The sequence below is a fragment of the Bos indicus genome, chromosome 3 (genome assembly GCF_029378745.1).
Source record: "Bos indicus isolate NIAB-ARS_2022 breed Sahiwal x Tharparkar chromosome 3, NIAB-ARS_B.indTharparkar_mat_pri_1.0, whole genome shotgun sequence".
NCBI lineage: Eukaryota > Metazoa > Chordata > Mammalia > Artiodactyla > Bovidae > Bos > Bos indicus.
The window spans coordinates 116565948-116588476 of NC_091762.1; positions in this window are offsets into that span (position 1 = coordinate 116565948).

The following is a 22529-nucleotide window of genomic DNA, read 5'->3' on the forward strand; positions in this document are numbered from 1 at the left end:
TGCCATCCAACCATCTCATCCTCTGTCGTCCCCTTCTCCTCTTGCCACCAATCTTTCCCAGCATCAGGGTCTTTTCAAATGAGTCAGCTCTTCGCATCAGGTGGCCAAAGTATTGGAGTTTCAGCTTCAGCATCAGTCCTTTCAAGGAATATTCAGGACTGGTCTCCTTTAGGATGGACTGGTTGGATCTCCTTGCAGTCCAAGGGACTCCCAAGAGTCTTCTCCAACACCACAGTTCAGAAGCATCAATTCTTCAGACAGTAAGGCTCCTCTTTCATATACCTCCAACTCAAATTGGAGATTTTCAAGCAGCTTTATTGAGGTATGATTGACACCCAGCACACTGCACATACTGTAACTGAACGGTTTGGTAACTTTGGACACTTTTATGCACCTTCGAAACCATCACCACACTTGACATGGAGAACACCTGCCTCACCTCCCAAGGTTTCTTCCTGGTCCATCTCATTCCTTTGCTCCCACCTGCACCCACCCCTCCCATCCCCAGGGAACCGCTGGTCTTATTTCTGTCTCTATCAGTTACTTTGCCTTTTCCAGAACTTTAGGTGAATGCAATCACATGGTCTGTATTAATTTTTGTCTTGCCTCACATTCAGAGTAATTATCTTGAGATTCATTCATGTTGTGTTTGTCGATGATTCTTTCCTTCTTATTTCTGAGTGCTGTTTCATTGGATAGATGCATCAGAAAGCTTTTTATCCACCACCTGTTGGGCGTTGGGCTGTTGCCAGCCTTCGGCTATTGCTGATATCCTGCTCTGAGCCTTTGTGTACATATTTCCTGGGTAAATACCTAGGACTGGGAGAGCTGAGTCCTGTGTCAGACTCATCTTAGACTCTCCAAGAGTGATCAGACTGTTTCTCAACATGGCTGAGCCATTGTCCATTCCCCCTGGCACTGCATCAGCGTGCTCAGCACTCCCCAACCTGCGGGTATGTCTGGCTGAGTATACAGTAGTGGCATTTCGAGGAAATGCCAAGAGACTGGGAATTTCTCAGGGGCATTGAAATGTCTGGGGTTGGAAGCATGTGTAACATTCCAGCTATTCCAGCCCACTTCACAGGCCCTGCCAGGCTCTTAGTTCTCAGAGTGGAGCCCTTTCTGCAGCTCCGTGCTCTCTGCCCAGCTCCTGGGCAAAGTGCTTCCTTGCTCTAGTGACCAGGGCATGGAGGGGGAGGGGGACATTTGGAGAAAACAGGCTCTTCCCATCTGTACTGGATGACACCGGCTTCCCTTTCCTTGGCCCAGCCACTGTGCAGCTTAGAATGTCCTGCGTGGACCTGCAATCAGAGTCCGGTAAATGGATGAGCAGACCAGTCTCTTTGGCTAAGAAGCAGCAATGTTTATGATATTTAAGATTATGATATTCTAACTTAGCAGATCCTGATTTCAGGAGCGCCAGGAAAGTCAGTTCATGACAGATGCTGTGGATTCAGATGGAACATATAGAAGGGTTTGTGTGATGACTGCTAACTACTGATGGCATGTAGCTCCTCTGATATTTTTAGCTCCTCTGATATTTATCGAGAACCTGTCTGAGCCAGGTGCCATGCCAAACACCACAGGGGATGCAAGGACGCATGGTAAATGGGCGAGCAGAAACAGCCAGGGCCCTTCTGATGTAGGCATTCCTGGGAGATGGCTCAGAGCTCGAAGGCTTTCAAAAGAATAAAAGCCTTGCCTGACGTGGGGAGATGCTAGAGTGCTTTATTGGGCTGGAGACTTGCAGTGCAGGAGAGGTATAGAATTTGTAGGATTCCATGGGCTTAGACAGCAGGGGAGCACTTTGTTGTACAATAGAAACTAACACAATGCCAATAAAAATTTTTTTAATAAAAATTTTTAAATAAAAAATTTCAAAGACAGCAGGGGAGTAGGAAAACTTGAGTTGGGGTGAAGTGGAGGGATTTATAAGTTGAGGAAAAAGCAGGTGGCTCCTGGTCGGGAATTGACCAGCCACCGAATCTGCTGGAAGTAAACTCGAGGAGTAAAGTCAGAGAGATAAAGCTGGAGGGCATCGGGCACCCTGCTGAGGTCCTTTAATAACCAGGTGAGGGTTTTGTGCCTATGAAGGCAGCAGGAGGCATGAATAGTTGGTGAGTTGGTGATGACAGCCAGAGTTGCACATGAGGAGAAATGCCCCAGCCTCGCGTGGAAGGAGTGGAGTCAGGGAGACGCTGGGGCAAGGAGCCTGTGAGGACGCTCCCAGTGAGACTAGGTGGGACAAGCTGAGGGTCTGCAGCAGCTGGTGTCATGGTGGGCACGGGCAGGGGGTGGTGGGAGAGGAAACCCAAGGAGAGACTGGAGGCCTGGAAAGCAACCAGATTCAGGGTCAGAGAGGGAGAAGCCAAATGGTTTGGAGATGATGCTGAGGCTGGTGAGACTGGTGGGGCTGTCCATTGTAACAGGACAAGTTGAGGCAGGAGTTAAAGATGGAGACGGAACAATAACGGCCCTTTCCTGACCTGACTCCAGGTCTGCCTCGGGTCCTCACTAACAACCCTAACAGGTGAGCACTGGGAGTACAGCTTAGGAAGTTGAGCCGGTATTACTTTTATCATTAAACTCAGACGATAAAGTGTTTAAGTCAGTCTCTTAAAGACACATGTCTATGGTGGTTATAGATGTCCTATGGGTATTTTGATGCCGAATCTCTTACATATTGCCTTAGAGAAGAATGAAAAGACAGACCTGGATGATATTATGTGGAAAGTGAAGAAGTAAATGGTCATTGCGTTAGTGAAGGTTAGACAAGCTGCCGAACAGATCTGACACCTAGCCCAGCACACGAGCCCTCCCTCAGGTAGCAGCGTCCCTAGTCGGTGGTTGCGGTCTGACCAGCCAGGGACCCTGGCCAGCTCCGGCTCTGCCCTCTTCAAGCTGTGCTTTCTGAGGCTGCTGTGGGTGTTGACCTCCAGGCACCAGGTGGGGAAGAAGAGAGAGAGAGGATGCAGGTGTTATAATTCGGCTGCGTGGCTGCTCCAAACTGCAGGGAGGCTGGGGGAGAAGAGAGGCTGGTGGTCAGTGTAGAGTCCCCACAGTGATCACTGACAGTCCACACTCTGGTGAGCGTGTCTGAGACCATCCAAGGGCCTATGCAGGTCATCACATCCTGAGAAGAAACTCCTTTAACCTATTAATGTGCTTCATCACCCAGCTGTGTCCGACTCTTATGCAACCCTTTGACTGTAGCCCGCCAGGCTCCCTCTGTCCATGGGATTTTTCAGCAAGAATACTGGAGTGGGTTGCCATTTCTCCTGTCCCAGGGATCGAACCCTCATCTCCAGTGTCTCCTACATTACAGGCTCATTCTTTACCCACCAGGACTTCCCTGGTGGCTCAGATGGTAAAGCGTCTGCCTACAATGTGGGAGACCCTGGTTCAATCCCTGGGTTGGGAAGATCCTCTGGAGAAGGAAGTAGCAACCCACTCCAGTTCTTGCCTGGAAAATCCCATGGACAGAGGAACCTGGTAGGCTACGGTCCATAGGGTCACAAAGAGTCGGACACGACTGAGTGACTTCACTTCACTTCACTTCTTTACCTACTAAGCCATAGGGGAAGCCCCTTTTAACCTATTAACAAATATTCAGATTCTAGTGGACGGATCACAGTCTTCACCTTGAAACTCAGCACTGAATCTTCCGGGCAGCGGTGCGGCCCTGAAGGAACCCTTAGTTCCAGCCTTGGCTGCATCTTATCAGCTTGTGACCCTGACAAGGTCCTACTTCTCTAAGCCTGTAAAGACCAAGACTCTAAAACCTGGATCAAATAGATAAAAGAGAGCAATGCATCTTATAGATGGTAGAATGCTACGAAAAATCTGAGGAACTATAACTTTTCTGCATGTATATGGTTGTTCTTGGGTGGAGAAGATGCCCATTAAATGAAGTTAGAAATGAACACCCTCATTTAGTGACTCTGTCTCCACTACTAAATACCCAGTTGCTTGACTGACAAAGTTGGCATGGACCCCAGGCCGACTTCCAGAGTGGATTATCGTACAAGTGGGAGTCGTCGGAAAAGAGAGCACGATCAGTGGAGGCACTTTGTTTTCATTAAGAGCAAATCCTAACAGTTTACACTTAGCCTCTGTTTCTCTTTTAGCAAAACCACACAAAGTTATTATGAGAGATATAGTTATCTCACAAGTTATTGTGAGAGATATCAGATGTCTTCATCTGCAGATCCACAAGCCCAACAAATCACATTGCTTTCACTTTTCCCTGTCTGGGTTCCCTTCTTTCCCTCGACAGCGTGAACACAAGCACATAAGCCTGGTGTAGTGGAAATTCTTGTGATTTAATAGTAATATTTAAGACAATACAACATTCTGGGATTAAACCAAAATTGGCAGCTATAATGTTAATGATGGCAAGATAGTCCTCTTTATTTACATATCATGATTTACTCAGCTTCTTATTATGGGATTACTCTTTTCCCACATGAGTGTGTAATACTGTGCTGAATACTTATCTGGAGCAGTTTTGTTTGAATTATTTCTAGAGTGGCAACTATACAGTCAAAAGGGAAGAATATTTATGCAGTTCTCAGTCAATACCTTATTGACTTTCAAAAATATTCCCGTCATTTTATATTTTCATAAATTATACAAGAGTATGATTGTTTCATCAACTCAATGGACATGAGTTTGAGTAAACTCCAGGAGTTGGTAATGGACAGGGAGGCCTGGTGTGCTGCAGTCCATGGGGTTGCAAAGAGTCAGACACGGCTGATCGACTGAACTGAACTGAACTGATGATTATTTCACAACAGCCATGCCAGAGCTGGGTATGTGGATTTTCTATTATTTTATTGATATAACAGCTCTTAATTGTTACCTCATTTTTTTTTTTACTTTTAGAAAAATAAAAAAATATAAGCTTATTTTATGGAAATAAGTTATGGAATTTAGATAGCCATCTGTAATTCCATCTTCTATAGTCTAGTATGATAATGTCTTTCCAGAATTATTTCTATTCACATATACAAGGATACAGCAGATCATGCTTATTTAAATAACAATGATAGAGTCTGTACTGGATACCAGACTTTAACCTCTTTTTCATTAAATATGTCACAAGCCATTGTTTGGAATCAAAGTTTATTTCTCTTAATTCCACATTTTAAGACTGTCAGCTTACAGTCTTGATTCTTGTTTTAAAACTCTAATCAATCAGCCTTGAGTCAAGCCTTTTGCCAACATTCTCAGAAGTGTCCTTAGAATAAAGTTTAGCAGTAGGATTCATGGTGAAATTTGTTCTTTTGGTTCATTTCCACACATTTATCCTCAGAATCATGTAATTCCACACAGTTTGAGTTTCCCAGACCTTAAGCCAGAGAAGGCATTATAGAAGTCTTTTATCTTTCCCAATCGAATAGGAGGAAAAATGCATCAACTTTTAAGTTTGAATTTTGTTTGCTGACAGAATTAAATATTTTTAAAGCTTACTTATCATGTGAATTTATTGTTCTATAAGTAATTTATTCATGCCTTCATTTTTAGATTGTTTTGAGAAGGCTCCTATTGTATTAAGGAGTCCAGTTTTTTCTCTTAGTTGCTGAGGAGTATTCCCAATGTGTGTTCTACTTTTACTTTTTTATGGGTTATTTTAGCATAGGAAACTTCTGATTTTTAGGTTTGAAAAATCAGTGAACATCTTCTTTGGGTATTCTAATTTTGGTTTTATGCTCAGAAAGGCCAAGGCAGTTTTCACTAACTTTATTTTTTTTCATTATTTTATGATTCCATTTTAAAAGAATCTAGCTTTCATTCAGCTGGAATGTATTTGACTCATCAGCTGAGATAAAGATGTATCCTCAGCAGTAAACCAATTACCTCATCACCATGTTGAATAATTCATCCTTTCAACAATTACTTAAAAGGCTATCCAGGTACGAGGAGAAGTTAGCATTTTTTTACTTGGGTGACCGGATAACTATCTTCAAATACTTTGATACTTCTGTTGTGGACAGAGGTTCTTTGAGGCCCTAGAGGGCGGAGACTGGAGCAGTGGATGGAAATAAATGTGAAATTCACCAGGAGGAACAGAGGAGCCAATTCATTGCCAAGGGGCACCAAGAAATTGCCTGGAATTGAAGCGGTCACCTTGGCAAAGATCACCCTCATTCCAGAACTGACTTCAAGATGCTCCCCTGGGGAGGTTGGCCGTATCAAGAATCTCCAACCCTGTCTAATCCTGAGAGCTCCTGATTCTGTCAATCTGGGGCAAACCTGATCTAGAAAATCCCCATTCCATAACATAGCATTCAATACAGAGAAACCCAGGACTGGTGAGGGCTGCACCAAATCACAACAGAGACCTTTCCGACAGGTCCATACAGAAGCAGCGACTTCGTCACCCTGGTGGTCTCTGTGCGTCCGGTTCACAGGGGCACCCTTGACCCAGCTCAGCCCAGTGTGAGAACAGAGCCAGTGGCCGGCAAGCACTCTCTCATGGAGGGACTGCCGTATCTGGGAAACTATTTGCTCTGTTTATTTTGAGTTAGAAATATTGCATCTTATTTGTGTGTAGTTGTTTAGAGACAGAGAAACACTGAGAAGTCTAAATTTAACAAACGCTAAATATATTCATGTTCCAGTAGAAACTATGACAGCTATTTTCCCACCTGTAGAAAAGTGTAGGAAGTCATGCTCCCACTGTCCCACAGGCAGAGCATGGCACAGCTCTCGTCCTTGGAATGGTTTTTGCGGTGGAGTCTGGCATTGCTACGTGATCCAGTCTGGTCAGAGTTATCCCGTCTATGTAAAGGGCATGACACTTGACCCCTGAAAGTTCAAAAAATGAGGCAGAATGCCCTTAACTGGTGTTCTCAGCAAAAGTCCAGTGGGTCTGGCCACTCTTAGCTGAGAAAAAAAGCAGCAGCAGCCCCAGGCTTTCCTTCTGTCCCCTTGTAAGGGCAGGACTCATGGGTCTCTGCCTGGGAGTGAGCCCACGGGAACTGACCTGAGCCTTCAGCGTGGTCCATGTGCCCTTGAGATGCTTGTCTGTCTAGGAGAGGGAACAGGGGCAGAAGTGCCTAGAAGCCGGGGACGGATAACATCACCAGCATAGCTCAGACATACACTGGGGATCAGGGGCCGGGGATATGTGAGGGGGTGGCAGGAGACAGGAACCTGCTCTAGAAGTCTCCCCAGTTTTGAGTCTATTGTTTCATTTTTCACCAACCCTGACAAGTGTTTCCCATGACCTGTCCCTGGGGGCGGCCACAGAGCATGGTGGCTAAGAACAGGGGCCCAGAGGGATGGGTCTGAATCCTGGCCCTTGGCTGATTCACCAGCAGACTGCTAGGCTATCTGGGCCTCCACTTCCAGTCCCTCGTCTGAGAAATGGATGTGATAAAGGCTCCTGACTCACAGGGTTGCTATGAGGATTTTGCTGTTGTTTAGTCGCTAAGTCACGTCTGACTCTTTGAGACCCCATGGACTGCAGCACTCCAGGCTTCCCTGTCCTTCAATATCTCCCTGAGTTTGCTCAAATTCATGTCCAGTGAGTCTGTGATGCCATCCAATCACCTCATCCTCTATCACTCCCTTCTGCTCCTGCCTTCATTTTTTCCCCAGGATCAGGGTCTTTTCAGATGAGTAGGCTCTTTGCATCAGGTGGCCAATGTATTGAAGCATCAGCATCATCCCTTCCAGTGAATATTCAGAGTTGATTGCCTTTAGGATTGACTGATTTCATCTCCTTGTTGTCCTTCTCCAGAACAAGTGCTCCTTCTCCAGCACTCATGATCCAAATACACACATGCACTGCCATGCTTGTGTGTCTCTGGACGAGTGTTTGACGTCAGCATTTATTCAAAATATATACCAGGTGCTAGGAAGGCGATGCAGGGAGAGATCTGCCCTGGGGACCGTGTCCTGCATTTAGCCCTTATTCAGAGCACTTCCGTCTAAAACGGATGAAACATGCTCTCTTTCTCCGAAGGACCAACAGATAACCTTGGCTTATCTCCTTCTACACTTTCTGAGATAGATTCCCAGTGACTCAGAAATTAGAATCATTATTTCCTATAACAGCCAAGTGAAAGTGAAAGTCACTCAGTCGTGTCCGACTCTGCGACCCCATGGACCGTAGTGCGTGGAATTCTCCAGGCCAGAGTACTGGAATGGGTAGCTTTTCCCTTCTCCAGAGGATCTTCCCAACCCAGGGATCGAACCAGGGTCTCCCACATTGCAGGTGGATTCTTAACCAGCTGAGCCACCAGGGAAGTCCATAACAGCCAAAAATAGCCCCAAACAAAGAACAGGTGTCAAACTTGCAAAGCCCATCTCAGGGGCCCTGCTATCCGACTTTCCTTTGTCCCAGGTTCTTTGTCCTGGTGTCAGCTCCACTGCTGTAGACTCACTCCCGCTTAGACCTAATTCCCAGTTCCTTTCTGCCTCTCACCCCGCCTGGCTGCCTCTGAACTTGGGCCTCTGCACCTGGTCCATCCCCAGGACCCAACCTCCTCAGAAGGACAGTGACTGCAGCCACTTCTGATTTGCCAGACAAGCCCAGGACACCTCGGGAAATTTGGATTTCAGATTCTTGGGACATTTTTCTGCTAAAGAGTTAGTTGTATTTTTCTGAAGTTCATACTGTTCATGGGATTCTCAAGGCAAGAATTCTGGGGTGGTTTGCCATTCCCTTCACTAGGGGACCACGTTTTGTCAGAACTTTCCACCAGTCCCTCGTAAAGGAAATCAACCCTGAGTATTCACTGGGAAGACTGATGCTGAAGTTCCAATACTTTGGCCACCTGATGCAAAGAGCCGGCTCACTGGAAAAGACCCTGATGCTAGGAAAGAGGACGAGAAGGCAGAGACAGAGGATAAGGTGGTTAGATAGCATCACGGATTCAATGGGCATGAGTCTGAGAAAATTTGGGGAGATAGTGGTGGGCAGAGGAGCCTGGCGTGTTGCAGTGGGGTCTCAGAGAGTTGGACACAACTTAGCAACTAAACAACATCTGAAGCTCAAAAGTAATTGGCATCTTGTGTTTTTATTTGCTAAATCTGGAAGCTTCTTCCTTGCTTTGGGCTAAATTGGAGACCATACCAGCCCTAGTCAGTCCTGAGGACACGGCCCCCAGTCACCCGATTCTCACTGTCCCAGTCCCTTTCCCCACATCCAGGAAGAGGACTGACCCTAACTGTGTGAGCCTCCTCTCTGCCAAGGTAGAAGGGAGCATATCGTCACTTCTGGCAAACATTGGCTGTGTCCCCCAGGGGGTTCAACCTCCAACTCAGCAGAAAACCAGCCCTGGCTCTTGCCCAGGTAACCGACAGATTCTTCATTACAAATGAGTGAACAGATGAGTTTGAGACTCCCAATATCCCCCTTAAGAGCCCGGACTTTCTGGATTTTTGTTTCTTCAGATATTAAGCCAGGTTTTCATCTCGCAGACAGGAGTCCTCCCACGGAGCTCTGCACAGTGGAATCTGGCCCCAGAAAATGAAAACCAGCCCATAGGACAGCTTGACCTTTGAAGCATGCAAAACCCAACAGAGGTAGAAAGAAGAGAGAGAGAGGGAAAGGTCCTGCTTGGAGACCCTCTCCTGGGGACCACAGATTAGCGATCGGGGGTGAGAGCTGAACGGGGATGGTGTTGAACAACCCCCCAGGGGTCTGAGATGGGAGGGAGGGAGGCAGTGAGTAGACGTAATTAGCACGGATCGTAGTAGCAGAGCAGGCACAGCAGCCCAGTGGTATCTGTTATGACGGATCAGAGATCAGCCCGGCAAGAGGCCTTCTCCGTGCCAGTTTCACGGCGTAATTTATGCTTAGATTAGCCTGTGAAATGCTTGTCTTAGGCCAGATACAGGGAAGGAGACAAGATGGGGAGACTGGGTGTATTAGCGTCACATCAATTTCCTCAGTATCCTCAGAGCACCTGCTCACACAACCCAATGCTCTGGGGTTCACCACAAGTGGGTTTATTCCTGTGGGACAGGAGAAGGGGTAGTGGGGAGGTGGGCTGGATCTGAGGAGGTTTGCATATGTTCACAGGTGACAGATGGGTTCAGAACAATCCTGTCTTAATATCTCAGTTCTCAGGTTTTGCTTGAAAATGGGGAAAGGACGGAGGCAAGGTCCTGCCAATGAAAGATAAACTAGCTCTTCCTTCATCAGATTAACATCCTGGTTTTTGTAGGAAAAGCTGACGCTACAAGGCACTTTTGTGATTAGAGGTGGAAATCCCTGTCTAGTCAGGGCGCAGTTGGCTGGGGACAATGGAGCATGCCAGGCAGCTCTCATGCTAAACGGACCATCCTGTGCAATTTCACATGGAAAACATCTGCATCCTGCCTTCTACTGGGGACTTTTGAGTGGTCCAGAGCATAGAAATGCACCAAGGGCCCATTAAAATGCAAAGACACTGGTGGCAACAGAGAGGGACAGAATACACCCAGCATCAGTTCTATCATGTATTGTTGTGTTGCACACTCAGGCGCTCAACTGTAGCCGATTTGTCTATCATGGTCTATGATAAAAAGTCAAGGCTTCAAAGAAGGCTGATCTCCCAGAGACACTCCCTCCACACCCCCACCCCCACCCCACCCATCTCTGCTACCTGGAGTCAGTCCAAGGGATTGGGGATGCTATCTGGAGGGCTTCATCTTTCCTTCCACCCTTTAACCCAGAATCGGAAAAAAGTCCTTTGCCACTTTAGGAAATTTGATTCAGAAGCTCTTCTGAATCTGCTACAGCCATACTATTTTGGTCTCAAGCATTCAGAGTTTCACAGCCCTTGGGGGTCATCAGTGAGGCAGCGCAGGTCAGCAGGTGAGGATGGCAGCATGGTGTTTGGAGAGATCCCCATTTCAACCATCTGAAGACGGGGCTATAACCCCTTCCTGTTGAGTCTGCACTGGGGTGGAACAAGATAATTTCTGCCAAATTCTTAGCCCTGGGATGCATTCAGTAAATACACAAGCTCTGTTAGAATCAAGAAACAGAGGTCACTTCCTGTTGAAGAGGGAGCGAAGAGAGGACTCGGAACTCAACAGGCCTTAACTCCACTGCACTGGGTGCTCTGGATGGTCGAAGCTGAGAAAGAGGCTGGCGGAGGAGAGAGGGAACAGCAAGGCCCCGGGGAGCCCATTGATAGGACAGCGAGGGGTTAGCACTCCCAGGACATGGGACACCATCTGGCCGTGGCACTGGGGCTCCTAGGGGGCTGGCCACCTTCCTAAGGCTGGAAGCAGCCTTTGCGTTGGCTGTTCCTCATGCCTGGAGTGTTCCTGACTCAGAGAGCTCTGCAACTTTGACAATCTAGTCTTTAGGAGAAGAACTGAAAAGTGCTGGGGCTCTCATGGGTGCCTTCGGTCAGCTGTCCACCGTCTTCCCCTGCTCTCTGCCCTGGAAGGCTGACACATGTGGGCTGGCTTTAAAACTGTATCTGGAACTTGATGTATTAGGGACGATAAGATGACAGACGTGGAGACAACTGCCTTGAAAGAGAGCGTACCCCTCATGGTTCCTGAGATGAGTGGGTGGATCACGCCATGCAAGGCCACACAGGAAAGCATGGGGTCAGTCAGGAGGTGGGGTGGGGGAGAGTCTAGCGAGGTTTTGGGGAAAGAATGGAGGAGGGAGGTGGACAGGCTGGGCAGGCTGAAGGTTCGACAGTCTGAACAATTTTGGCGGGCTCTGGGTTGAAAAGGTTGTCTCTGGTTGTTTGATACATGATTATGGATGAATTTGCCTTTTCATACTGTTTGTGGGGTTCTCAAAGCAAGAATACTGAAGTGGTTTGCCATTCCGTTCTCCAGTGGACCACGTTTTTTCATGGCAAGTAGATGGGGAAACGGTGGAAACAGTGGCTGACTTTATTTTAGGGGCCTCCAAAATCACTGCAGATGGTGACTGCAGCCGTGAAATTAAAAGACACTTACTCCTTGGAAGGAAAGTTATGACCAACCTAGACAGTATATTTGGAGAAGGCAATGGCACCCCACTCCAGTACTCTTGCCTGGAGAATCCCAGGGATGGGGGAGCCTGGTGGGCTGCCCTCTACGGGGTTGCACAGAGTCGGACACGACTGAAGTAGCTTAGCAGCAGTAGCAGCAGACAGTATATTAAAAAGCAGAGACATTACTTTGTCAACAAAGGTCCGTCTAGTCAAGGCTATGGTTTTTCCAGTGGCCATGTATGGATGTGAGAGTTGGACTGTAAAGAAAGCTGAGTGCTGAAGAATTGATGCCTTTAAACTGTGGTGTTGGAGAAGAGTCTTGAGAGTCCCTTGGACTGCAAGGAGATCCAACCAGTCAATCCTAAAGGAAATCAGTCCTGATATTCGTTGTAAGGACAGATGCTGAAGTTGAAACTCAGCATAATTTGGCCACCTGATGCGAAGAGCTGATTCATTGGAAAAGACCCTGATGCTGGAAAAGATTGAAGGTGGGAGGAGAAGGGGGCGACAGAGGATGAGATGGTTGGATGGCATCACTGACTCAATGGATATGAATTTGGGTAAACTCTGGAAGTTGGTGATGGACAGGAGGCCTGGCATGCTGCGGTCCATGGGGTCACAAATAGACATGACTGAGCGACTGAACTGAACTATGGGTGAATTTACTGGGTGGGGTGGGGTGGGGATTGATCTGGTGTGTGAAGTTGGATAATGGAGGGGCTTGTGGATGTGAATCAGAACTGGTTGCCGTGCATAGAAAAGGTGTGCTGATGGACAGGTGTTTCACTGTCTATAGAAATTAGCTAACCCTGACAGGGGAGATTCCTTCCTGGGTTCACGAGGCCTCAAAATGTAGAAGCGTCGTAAAATATAGAAAACAAAAAGCATGATTAATACAGGCTGCCACCGTGGGCTCCTGGGCCCCCGGGGCACTTCTGGGGCGGGGGCAATTGAGGGGTGAGAGGGAGAGGACATTGCAAGGGGATTGAGTCGCCTGCCCTCCTAGGGGGGCTGGCGTGTAACTGAAGGCGTCTTCCAGGGAGACGTTATCTGCACGACCCTCTCCTTCTTCCTGTCAGTCCCCCTCCACCATTTCTCCTGGACGACAGTGCCATTCCTTAGGAGCCCCCCAAGCCCCTCCCTCGCTTGTGACTATGTGAGGGGAATATTTTTAAAACCCTCTTTGAGTTATCCTAATTTGTGTGTGCTCTCTGTTTCTCATCAGGTCTCTTACTAACACTGGACCCTCTAGCAGACCCGCTGACCCTCACAATAAGTTCTGGAGTTGGGTCGCTTCTGTGCGCAGTGACTACAGGGGTAACCTCTGTGCTGATGACATGGTTAATGCACAGCACGGGAAGGCATCCCGATGATCGTATTATGGGATGATGGGATGGTGTGCAGGTGGGTAGCAAGCGCCCAAGATCAAGTGCCATGGCACTTAGTCACCATGGCAACAATAATGATTACAAAGCTGGTAGAGTAATCTGGCTGCTTCTTACCACCCAGGGAGCCTGCAGAGAGAAAAAGAGAAATTAACGCTGTGAATATGCAATTAAGACATGCTTGCAGGGCCAGCTTCTCAGGAATCCTATTCTGCACTCTTGGGGTAGACATGGAGGAGGGGTCCTAATCGAAGCCCTAGTGGTAAGGGTTACAAGATAAAGCACCAGTTAAAAGCTCAACCAAGCAGGTCTCACTAAGGTCAGGGTGATGAGAAGGGGGAGGCATGGGTGAGGGCTGTAGATGTTTAGGCAGATCTGGAATGATTCTCCACATTTCCCTGAGCCTCCCATGTCAACTGAATAGTCCTTTCTTTACAAGAAACATAATAATCATGGCAGCCTGATTATTCTAATTTGGGTATGCCATCTGTTTCCTAGTTCCTCCTGAGACTGCCTTTCACACGTTTCTGAGAACGCTTTGCTCAGCACATGGCTAAAGCTTTGTCTTCCCAACACTCATTATTCCCCATCACCTCACTCTGTTGTCTTATGTCCTGCACTCTAGGGCTGCCATAACAAAATGCCACAGACTTGGAGGCTTCAACAGCAGAAACTCATTTTTTCCTAGGTCTGGAGGTTGGAAGTCCCAGATCAAGGTGTCAGCGGGCTGGGTGTGTGGCAAGGTCTCTCTCCCTGGCTTGCAGACGACCGCCATCTTGCCAGGTCCCCACATGGCATCTTCTCTATGCCAAGTGGAGAGGGACCTCTAGTGGGTGTCTCTTCCTTTTTTGTAAGGACACCAGCTCTACCGTATGAGGGCCCTGCCCTTATTTATTTAATCTTAAATACCTCCTTAAAGGCCTTGTCTGCAAACTCAGTCACACTGGGGGTTAAGTCTTCAACATACGAATTTGATGAGCGACAAAATTCAGTCTATAACACCTGCTTAGGAACTGTTATCAAAAAGTGGTCACTATTTTTCATATTTCACATGTTGAGGTCTGTTTCTTTTACTGGGACGTCGTCTCACCATCGTCTGGGCAGAGTGTGTCTCTAACACTCACTGTTCTAGGTCCGTATCTAGAACAATGCCAACAACAGAGCAGGTTCGCAAAAATGTTAAATAGAAGAAATAGATAAATGGTGTATGGGTGGTTAGACTTCCTTGCAAGACACTCCAAACTGGACGCTCTAACTTTCTTGGGAGCAGGCAGCATGCTGTTTATTATGGAGTGATATGAGGACAGTGATTGGGGGAATCCATGCGGTAGCAGCGTGAGGAGGAGCTGGAGGGGACAGACAAGGTGGTCAAGTCCACTGGAGAATACTGAGCCAGCCGAAGTTAATGGAGATGAGGGCCTAGACGTAGCGTTACAGGTGCCAACTCGAGAAAGGGAGATTCAATTGTTTAAGAGACATAAGGGCGGGGGAGATTGAAAAAGGAGATTTAGTTGGAGGGAGAGGGAGAAGTAGGAACAATGGAGAGCTACCGACAACCCCGTGAGTGGGCCTGGCTGCCTAGGGGATGGTTGCACACAGCGAAGTGGGGAAGGGGTCTGCACATCCTGCTGGTCCTCCCCTGATCTCAGCCATGGCTGTGGTACAAGCTGCATGCAGACCTGGCTCAGTGTGGCACTGACAGCTGCCGCCTCAGTAGCACGCCTCCTGGCTCTTACTGCTCATGTGGGTGCCTGTGGAGCATTGGCTGGCATTCATGCCTGGGCACCTCTGCAGTTTAGGAGAGTGGGCATCTCACAGACCAACCCTCAGCCACTGGGGAATGGGCACTGGGTGGATACATGGGTATCTGCTGTCCCTTGGGATACATGATGCAATATTACTCAGCCATAAAAAAGAATGAAATAATGCCATTTGCAGCAACATAAATGGCCCTTGAGGTTATCATTCTAAGTGAAGTAAATCAAAGACAAATACCATATGCTATCGCTTATATGTGGAATCTAAAAGGATGATATAGATGAACTTATACAGGACAGAAATAGACTCACAAACTAGGGAGGCGGCCGTGCAGGGTGGGAGGAGGAGAAGCAAGTGGGGTTTCTTCAGCCAGGAGGGAGGGTCCCGTGTCCAGTGAGTGGGTACAAAACAAAGATGCCCGGGGCTGACATGAGGTGGCCCTCTGTCCACCGGCCACGATATCCTCAGTCCACCAGAACGCCAGCCAGATGCTAGAAGAAAAGAAGCCCAGCGGGTAGAGCAGAAGCCTGGACCTGTATTTGGGAGTTTCATCCAGCCTTTCAAACTGACCCCACAGAAAGCAGCGGGACCCGAGGTTTCATCTCTGTCTTATGGCCGAAAATGATGCACTGTGTCTTTTATTGCAGGAAAAGGTAGACACTCATGGTTTTTCAGCTCAGCATTTTGTGCCCCCTTCACTCACACTTCAGCAAGTGCTCACAGGCCCGAATGAACATCTTGACCATCCCAAGAGCCCTAGGAGCTGCTTAGAGCGACTCTGATTCTTCACCCCGTTTTAGAGCAGATGGTCTCAGGGTCTCAGTGTTCCTGAGCCAGCTTGACCTGTAATTTCATCTAATGTAGTACTTTGCTCCACTGGGGAGTGCTGGCCTCCGAGGCATCAGTGAGCTGATCACCCCAGTCAACTGTGCCTTATCCAGTGAAAACAGACCCGGAGACTCACTGACTGTCTTTGGAGAATGTTCCGAGCACAGACCATGCTTCTGCTCTCTGATTGCCCGGGTCAGCCATTCAGGCCCTCGGTTGTTTGTAAACAATTAGCCCTTTAACCCAGATTGCTCTGCATTCGTTCCGCATCTTATCATTCCAGTGAGATCACTTGCTCACTGAATGTTGGGATCTATCTGCCTTTCAACTGAGGGTGATGCAAGCTGTGAATCAAAGCAAATATCCCATTGGTGATAATTTTGAAAAGAGGCTAAAAATTAGTGAGATCCCCCTTTATGAAATTGCTGACAGGCAGTTGCAAAAGTAATGGGCTTGGGGTCTCTCTGCTTTCAGTTTGGTGCTCGTGTGTTTGGTCATATCCGACTCTTTGTGACCCCGTGGCCTGTAACCTGCCAGGCTCCTCTGTCCGTGGGATTTTGCAGGCAAGATTGCTTGAGTAGGTTGCTATTTCCTCCTCCAGAGGATCTTCCCGACCCAGGAATTGAACCAATGTCTCTTGCATTGGCAGGCGGGTTCTTTACCACTGAGCCACCTGGGAAGCCCTTCAGTAGTTTGTAATTGGCCTCAGTTACATTAGACTTGAACTAGAAGTCAGATGTAGCTGACACCAAAAAACTAGATTGAAAGTCGCTTTTGCCTCTTCAGCATTATGAAGACTGCTTTGCTCAAAAATATCCATGCATGAAATAAAATCTATCTGCTAAATATATCTCTTTACATTTCAATGAGAGTTGTTCTTGTGAATGTTTGGGTGTTTGGGCTTGATGCTCACAGTCTGGAAAAAAGTACAGAGGGGATAAACTCCAGGGAGGTCTGGCAGTTTCCGTGGTGACATCTCAGACAACACTGGGGTCAGGAAAGGGCGCAGCGAAGAGGCCTCTGGGGGCAGCCAACAGGAGCCAAGTGCACAGGGAGGCCAGCATGGGCACAGCCCAGAGGGGACAGCAGCCAAGGAAGCCAGATCCCCTGACCTTGTCCATTCCTTTCCATGGGAATCTGGGTTTGTCTGGGAATCTGCTTCCTTGTGACGTCCTGGCTCTGGCCTGTCTGCTAAGCAGTCCCTGCATGCATCCACGGGGACGTGGCCCACTTCCAAGGTTCTCTGTCGGGAGTCACCTGGCTGTCCCAGCTGATGGCAATCCCAGGACTTCATGGCGTCTGCTCCTGCAAGTCCACTGCGGTGTCTGTAACATGGGGGCTGTCAAGGGCACCTCACATGTCATTTGCATTAATTATGCTAATGTTCACCATGCAGAGACCTTGGTGTTATTGTCCCTGTTTTACAGATGGGGAAACTAAGTCAGAGAATTTAAGCCATTTGTCCAAAGTGTCACCCAGGTACTATGTGGCAGAGCTGGGGTCAAGCTCAGGCGCATCTTGGGTGCACAGCAGGTGTCACAGCTCTGTCTCTGGGGCAGAGAATCCCACCCTGACAACAGTAACAAATGAGTCCTCTGAGGTGTGGGGACTTGTCCGAGTTTTCTCAGAACTGTGCATATTTCTGACACAGAGTAGAAAATTAAGCCTTCCCTGGTGGCTCAGTGGTAAAGAATCCACCTGCCAATGCAGGAGATGAGGATTCGGCCCCTGGATCAGGAAGATCCCCTGGAGAAGGGAATGGCAACCCACTCCAGTATTCTTGCCCAGGGAATGTCATGGATGGAGGAGCCTGGCGGGCTACAGTCCATGGAATCGCAAAAGAGGTGGCCATGACTTAGTCATAACAACAGCAACAACAGTCTGCAGGGTGACATTGATTTGATCAATGTAACTACTAACTTTATTTTAAAGCATCAGAATGATCATTTGACACGTACAGTTCGTGCATTGGCTAGATAGCCAGTATATTCTATTTTAATAAACTGATAGGTTTAATAACTATCTGAAAGGTCTCCATAGCAACGATTCACCCGAACCACTGCAGCACAAGAGCAGCCATAGACAACGAACAAATGAACAAGCGTGGCGGTGTTCCCAAGGCACGCTGTTTACCAAAACAGACAGCTGCCGGATTTGGCCCAGGGACTGTAGTTTTTGGACCCCGGTTCTAATTTGTAAAGTGAAGATCATGAAGGTTCTTATCAGAAGGGAATGCTGAGAAGTTGTGAAGTGTCCGTGGGGTATCCAGCACAGAGCTAGGCAGACAGTGAGTGCTGATGACTGCCGAGGTGATCCCTGCACCCTGCACATGGGCTCGGGCGTGGGGGCTGGGTTCTGTATTGACGGGTCTGTAGAACCTGGGACTAGCCTCCCACCTCTCTGGGCTGCACATCAGGAAGAGATGATGGCCGCATGGATCACTGTTGGTCTTCACCGAAGCGTGCACACGTATCTCTGTGCGGAATCGCATGGACCAAGAAACCCGCAGTTGTGAGTAAGACTATCGCTGACCTCCTTGAGGCAAAATAGAGGCTACACATAATCTTGGAGTCTCCAGAATGTATTAGGACCTGAAGAAACCTTTGGGCCATGGGTATCTGGTCACTCCAGATCTTTGAGACATGGTCAACATGGTAAGTCCAGGGGCACAGATCTGTAATTAAACTGAGTCAGTTCAGTTCAGTTGCTCAAATGTGTCTGACTCTTTGCAACCCCATGGACTGCAGCATGCCAGGCCTCCCTGTTGACTGCCAACTCCTGGAGTTTACTCAAACTCTGTCCATTGAGTCGGTGATGCCATCCAACCATCTCATCCTCTGTTATCCCCTCTCCTCCCACCTGCTGTCTTTCCCAACTGAGAGTCAAGTCCACATAAGAAGGGTACAGCTTTTGTTAAGAGTCTTGAACAGAAGACTCCTAACCAAAATTTCAGACCAAACAGGAGACTAGGAATGAAGCCAGACTCTGTGTCTTAATGTAGGAAACAAACAGAAGACCCAGCAACGCCACGGCAGGAATCATCAGGCCACAGGTCTACTGAAGACAAGAGAGGAGTCCCGGAGCTGAGCTCAGAGACCCAGGAACGTGAGTGGGCCCTGATGACACTCTTCAGTCGATCGGCCATCAAACCTCAGCGTTTGAAAGAACCTTTCAGGTGACAGAGTTCTTTCCCTGGTATATCCTGCCTCATCCCCGGGGCCAACACACAGCTGTGGTGACGGGTTGCCTGGGAAGAGCCTTCTGCCTTCTGCTCTGGCTTAAACCCCGCTTTCAGGCACAGCCGGATCAGAACGGGCAGCCCCAGTCCTCTCTATTCAGCCTTTACCCGTCGATTCCGTCAGGACTTCTTGGAGGACGATGCCAGCAGGGGTCCAAGGTCCCTGTCTGAGCTGTCTCCACCTTCACCTTGGACTCACTCAAGCATGGAGTCACCAAGAATTGTCCAAGGGGCACTGTGGCTTGGCAGGGACCATACCCAGATATTCAGAATCCCAATTTCAAATTCACAAACAGCTTCCTGCAGTCATGCATTCTTTGGACGATTATTAAAACCAGCAAGCTATTTCCCCTTTTTTTTCAAATTCTTGCTGAAACAAATCATCATCCGATACGGTAATGATGGCTGCCCTGTGTGGCCATTTTCCCTGGGTCTTTGGAGGGGGCTGGGGCCCGGGAGGGGACTCAGAGCCAAGGATGCTCCGTGCCCTGCAGGGCTGGGGGCTGCAGGCCCATGTGGGTGAACGCTCTCCTCCCCAGCAGCTCTGAGTCAGCTTCTTATCTAGGGTTCTGCCTCCCTGTTTCTGGCCTCTGGGTCTTCTCTCTGGTCTAATGACCAACTCTCTGTATCTGTGAACCTGATGCCTGACTATACCATGTGGAGAAGTCTGTGAGCTCCTCAGCAGCACTAACCCTGCATCCTCCAGTCTTTTGGGTCTCAGGCTCCTAAACCTGCCCCAGGATCTCAACTATGAGATGTGATGCATCATCTCAGGACTGTTTCCTCTCATATCCTTGGTGTTTGGGAAGGGAATCTGCGTTTGGGCAGGGATCTGCCTAGAAATTCCTTAAAGAATGGGTGGGATTACTCTGCCTCGAAGAAAGGTAAGGTGAGGGTCATGCTAACTACACTCAGGGTTAGGGGTTGAGGTATTCCATGCCCACATTTGCTGTTAGCGATAATTTGCTATGCCTGGGTCCCCATGAGAGACTACGCCCATGCCCTTCAGATGAGCCCTGAGGCCCAGTCCAGCTCTCTGACCTCTCTTTGGACTAGAACTTGGCAGAGGGAGGTGCAGGGCCTTGGTCAAAGCTTGGTGCAGTTGGAGCCCAAGCCCCACATTTGGTCCAGCCACATTCATCACAAGAGGAGATGCTGGCAGGGCAGTTGGTGCCACTTTCTTTAACCATTCCAGCTTCCAATCACCCCTTTTCCTCCTCTTCCTTTTTAAAAAATGCTTGCTGTCGCTCACTCAATCTGATCTGATGGATGCTGACAGATTTAGGGAGAATTGAAGATGATGTCAGACTTCTTCAACCAGCAATGACTTGCAATAACCTAGAAAAGGTCATCTCCCTGAGTCCCCTTGAGTGTCTTCCCTGGTGGCTCACATGGTAAAGCATCTGCCTGCAAGGCAGGAAACCTGGGTTTGATCCCTGGATTTGGGAAGATCCTCTGGAGAAGGAAATGTCAACCCAGTCCAGTGTTCTTGCCTGGAAAATCCCATGGACAGAGGAGCCTGGCAGGCTACAGTCCTCAGGGTCACAAAGAGTTGGACACGACTGAGCGACTAACACCTTCCCTTTCTTTCTCTGAGGCCCCTTGGACTGTGGCCGTTTCCAAGGCCACCCCATTCCCTCACAGGGTATCTCTGTCATGAGCCTAGACCCCGAATGTGACATCTTCTCTAAGGCTCTGTCCACACCAGAAGGCTGGGACCCCCGTCACATCCTGGGTCCCCACGGCCTCCCTGGGATGATGCCTTGGCTCTGCTATGAGATGAGGTGTCTGGGCGATCAAGGCCACTGTGTCCACGATACAGACATGGATAGTGGCAGCAGCCGCCACTGGCATCATGCGTTGTGTGCTTTCAATGCCCCAGGCACACTGTAACGCACGTATCTCAACTTTATTCATCTTCACAGCTGCCTTAGAGGTTGCCATCGGGTTTTACTTCTGTTTGGCAGGCAAGGAATGGAGTTATTATTTATTCATCACGTCCTCCATGCCAGCTGCTTGGCTAAATGTGTTACATGTATTATCTCACTGCTCTTCACATTAACTCTGTGAGATGGGTGCTTGGGGGCTTCCCAGCTGGCTCAGTGGTAAAGAATTCATCTGCCAACGAAGGAGATACAGGTTCGATCCATGGGTCAGGAAGATCCCCTGGAGGAGGAAATGGCAACCCTCTCTGGTATTCTTGCCTTTGAAATGCCGTGGACAGAGGAGCCTGGTGAGCTATAGTCCATGGGGTTGAAAAATGTCGGACACAGCCGATCGACCGAACATGAGGGGTGCTTATTTCAGGGATGGATAACCCTGGAGATTTGGAAGATGGTAAGTAACTTGCCTGAGGCCGTAGAGCTTCTCAGCTAAAGACTCAGACCCAGATCCAGATAGTGGCTCTGGAGCGCCCACTAGGCCCACAGCCAGACCCAGGTGGGTAACTTCCTGAAGGGACCCGCAATCCCCCTCCGCCCTGCCTGAGTGTGATTCTGCTCTGAGAGGGGCCCTGTGTGCTCCCCGGCAAGGCAGCAACCCCTCCAAGACCCCTCAAGTGAGTGAAGGCTGACCCAGGGCTGGGAGACTAAGTTCAGAGTGAACAAACTCCCTGCTTTTTAGGGGGTACTAGGCTGACACTTGGCCCAGAAAGTCTTGGAAAAAGAGTTCATCGAAACGCAGTGGTTAAAAGCACGATCCATAGAAGTGGTGGTGGGGAGAATGTGTGTGCCAGAATGGCACGAGGGAATTTTTGCATAATAGCAACCAGATGTCCTAAAAGAATGGGAATGGTTTTCCCTTTTCTGCACAAGGACCCTAGAAACTGCTTCAGGAAATTAGCTTCACCCCCCCTTGATTAAGTTAAACTAAACGTGTCAAAAAGGCAGATGAAGTGAAAATGTGCCTTCGAGCGACATGTGGCTTCTGACATTCCCCATCATTAACCACATTAAACTGAGAAAGAGACCGTAAGTGGACAAAGAAAGTGTCAGCCTATCTTGGGTGAAACTAAATACTGCAAAGATCAGGTTGTTCATTTTTCACATAGCAGCTCTCTAGTTAGACCTGAAATTCAACCTCATACTAACTGAATTCTTTGAAAAGAGAAGTTCCCATAGAAAGGAACGTGCATTGTTCACTGGCATTCAGTCTTAAGTTTAAATACTGCAGTAAACACTGGGCCGCTCACCTTATGGAAGCTGCACACAAAGACTTGTTTCCAGCATCATTTTCAACACTCACTAATAAGAACTGTAATTATGTCTTTTAAAACACCCCTACTCAGGAAATCTTGACCTTGAGATGAATCACATTGACTTCAGGCCCCCAACACATGACTGCTACACGCACGTCCAATTTCCTAAGATTTTCTTTGTC